The following is a 3789-nucleotide window of genomic DNA, read 5'->3' on the forward strand; positions in this document are numbered from 1 at the left end:
AAGGTCATGTTTGACTAATCTTCTTGAATTTTTTGAAGAGGTTACTCGGGAAATTGATGAGGGTAAAGCAGTGGATGTTGTATATATGGACTTCAGTAAGGCCTTTGCCAAGGTTCCTCACGGAAGGTTGGTTAAGAAGGTTCAATTGTTGGGTATTAATGGTGGAGTAGCAAGATGGATTCAACAGTGGCTGAATGGGAGATGCCAGAGAGTAATGGTGGATGGTTGTTTGTCAGGTTGGAGGCCAGTGACTAGTGGGGTGCCACAGGGATGACAACTGTTGTTTTTTATGTACATCAATGATCTGGATGATGGTGTGGTAAATTGGATTAGTAAGTATGCAGATGATACTAAGATAGGTGGGGTTGTGGATAATAAAGTAGATTTTCAAAGTCTACAGAGAGATTTATGCCAGTTGGAAGAGTGGGCTGAAAGATGGCAGATGGAGTTTAATGCTGATAAGTGTGAGGAGCTACATCTTGGCAGGACAAATCAAAATAGGACGTACATGATAAATGGTAGGGAATTGAAGAATGCAGGTGAACAGAGGGATCTGGGAATAACTGTGCACAGTTCCCTGAAAGTGGAATCTCATGTAGATAGGGTGGTAAAGAAAGCTTTTGGTGTGCTGGCCTTTATAAATCAGAGCATTGAGTATAGATGTTGGGATGTAATGTTAAAATTGTACAAGGCATTGGTGAGGCCAATTCTGCAGTATGGTGTACAATTTTGGTCGCCTAATTATAGGAAGGATGTCAACAAAATAGAGAGAGTACAGAGGAGATTTGCTAGAATGTTGCCTGGGTTTCAGCAACTAAGTTACAGAGAAAGGTTGAATAAGTTAGGGCTTTATTCTTTGGAGCGCAGAAGGTTATGGGGGGACTTGATAGAGGTCTTTAAAATGATGAGAGGGATAGACAGAGTTGACGTGGATAAGCTTTTCCCACTGAGAGTAGGGAAGATTCAAACAAGGGGACATGACTTGAGAATTAAGGGACAGAAGTTTAGGGGTAACATGAGGGGGAACTTCTTTACTCAGAGAGTGGTGGCTGTGTGGAATGAGCTTCCAGTGAAGGTGGTGGAAGCAGGTTCGTTTTTATCATTTAAAAATAAATTGGATAGTTATATGGACGAGAAAGGAATGGAGGGTTATGGTCTGAGCGCAGGTATATGGGACTAGGGGAGAATACGTGTTCGGCACGGACTAGAAGGGTCGAGATGGCCTGTTTCCGTGCTGTAATTGTTATATGGTTATATGGTTGTATGGCATCCTATCCATTCCCTCCACTGATGCTGCCTGACCTGCTAAATTGCTCCAGCACTCCGTGCTTTACACAAAATTCCAGCATCTGCAGATCCTTCTTTTCTCTGGATTACTTGTTCAATGATTTAAATACAGAGGAATCACCATCCACCAAGATGGACAGTGAAAAGTTAATTCCTCAGAACTGATAGAAGTTAGACATTAAACATGGTTTAACTTGCAGAGGAGGAGGAGAACAAAGGGAATATTTTTGATAAGGTGAAGACCAAAACAGAGTGGATGAAAGAGATGTAGCTTTGGAGTTGAGTTTTAATCAACATCTCATTAAAGTCAAACAGATTACCGTTTGCTTTTCATCTTGTTTGCTGGACTTGCTGGTTATTTTACATTGGAGTCTTGTGAGTGATTCCGTGAAGAAGCCCCGCCAGTCCGCATGCGTGTCATTACGTCATTCGCATGGCGAAGCACCGGGTTTGGCAGGCTAGTCGCTGCTGCCAGCAGTAAGTTTAAATCTACAGGTAAGTTTTTATTTCTTACCAGGTTGTGTTTTCTTGCAGGAACCTCTTCTTACAGAGGTTGCCTGCTGGATGTTGTAGCGCAGTCCAGCCGAGCCACACGGAAACCGGCTTTGGGCTGTGAGGAGACTCCGGTCCAGACCACGGAACGCGGGTAGCCGCCGGACGTCGGGTGCGCTACTCCAGCCGCTGACAAGGCGGTCAGCGGCTTCCAGACCGCTGAGGTTCCCGTGGAGGGGTAAGTCCATGAAGAGGGCGGTATCAGGGTGCCGACTGTGAGCACCGTGGCTAATCCTGTAGGGAGGAAAAGCCATTGAAAAGTAAGCCCGTGGTCCGATGAGTCGGGCCAGGAGGATTCTCCTCCCACTAGAAGCAACGTCTGTGGACGTCTGGCAAAGATGGAGCACCTGATGGAAAGGATGCTCCATCATGACAGGCTCCAGGAGGAGCTTTATATGCATGGGTCACCCCATGGGCCCGTGGCAGCAGCTCTATTCAAGGGCTGTATAGGGAAGATCTGCTCCATGAAGAGGAGCCTTATATCCACGGGTCTTCTTGGGGGCCCATGGCAGCAGCATCTGCAGAAGGGCTGCATAATGTCTCCCTCATGGAGGAGGTGAGCTTACCAGAGCAGTTTTGTTCTGACCCTGAGGTTGGAGTTATTGCAGAGCATACCCCGAGGCATGAAAGCCAAGAAGGACTGTTGAGCCAATAAAAAGAGCTCCAGCATGATATGTTCCAGCAAAAGGAGCTTTATATCCGCGGGTCTCTTCGGGGGCCCGTGGCAGTAGCTCCTGTTGAAGGGCTGTCTGGAAAGAGCTCCTGATGTAGAGGATGCTCCCTCATGATAAGCTCCAGCAAGAGGAGCTCGGGAGCCTCTGGCAGTAGCACCTATAGAAGGGCCTATAGAAGGGAGCATGATGTATCCCTCTTGGAGGAAGTGAACACACGGAGTCAGTTTGTTCTGACTCCGAGATTGGAGGTATAGCTGGTGAGCATACTACGAGGCAGGGGCCTGGGGCAGCACCTGTTCATGGCTGTCCAAGATTCCCCCCCTCTGTGGAGGGGAGTGCGAGTGGTCAGTGTAATTGACTTCAAAATTCTAAAGTATACCTGTGGAACGTACTGGAATACATGCGTATGGATTCAAGGGAGTCCTCGCAAACGAAAGTGGCAGAATACTCGGAAGGGGCTAGAGATCCCCTCATGCTATAAATGCCGGGAATGAACAACGCTTCAGAGGTGACATTAAAGACAAGCCGCCGAACCTTTTCTTGATGTAAGACCTATTCAACACGTAAAACCTGGATAAGGAGGCAAAAGCTGTCGGACCAATCGAGGTACCAACGACGAGCAAAGCTTCATCGTTGCGGTAACAACAACCCCATGCCTTCATTGGCAGTAATCAGTTCACTGAAGTTGGTGGCAGCATGAAAGCTGGACATAGTTATTCAAATCTGAGACCCAAGTCAGGCTCAGGAAAAATATGGGACCATCTACAAGTTGGTAATATTTACACTTGTTTTTGTACTAATGATAATTATAGCATGTTTAGTTTATGTGTTGTATGAAAATGGCATTTCCCTTGATAAGGATGGAAGGGATCCTAGTGACCTTACAACACACAAATGGTTGACATCTAACCATGTAAAACTGCACAAAACTAAGGTTCCAAACACAGAATTGGGCCAGATTTGTCTTTACAGGCAAGCTCAGAATTATGTCCAGAGTTGTCTTTCGAGGTAGGCTCAGTATTATGGCCAGGAATGGCTTTCGGGACTGGCTCGGAAAACGGGCCAGAGTTGTTGCTCGAGCAGGTACGGAATTCGCAGGCGTGGCCTGTTCATTGTGGAAAAGATGCAGAATATCGTTTAACTCGCATGTGCAGTACAAATTTTCCCAAAATAGGAAACTTTGCGCCTGATTTCCTTAGGATGCTCCCATTTACAGAGATCACCGGAGACATTTTGAAATTTATCTGGATAAGGCAATGATAAAACATTGCAAAAT

The 3789-nt window shown here is 46.2% G+C and overlaps 1 pseudogene; it reads left to right on the forward strand.

The window, feature by feature from the left end:
* The first annotated feature begins 3339 nt into the window (after positions 1–3339).
* LOC129704910 (U6atac minor spliceosomal RNA) lies at positions 3340–3479 on the forward strand (annotated as a pseudogene).
* Positions 3480–3789: the final 310 nt, after the last annotated feature.

Source organism: Leucoraja erinacea, chromosome 1 (genome assembly GCF_028641065.1).
Source record: "Leucoraja erinacea ecotype New England chromosome 1, Leri_hhj_1, whole genome shotgun sequence".
Lineage (NCBI taxonomy): Eukaryota > Metazoa > Chordata > Chondrichthyes > Rajiformes > Rajidae > Leucoraja > Leucoraja erinaceus.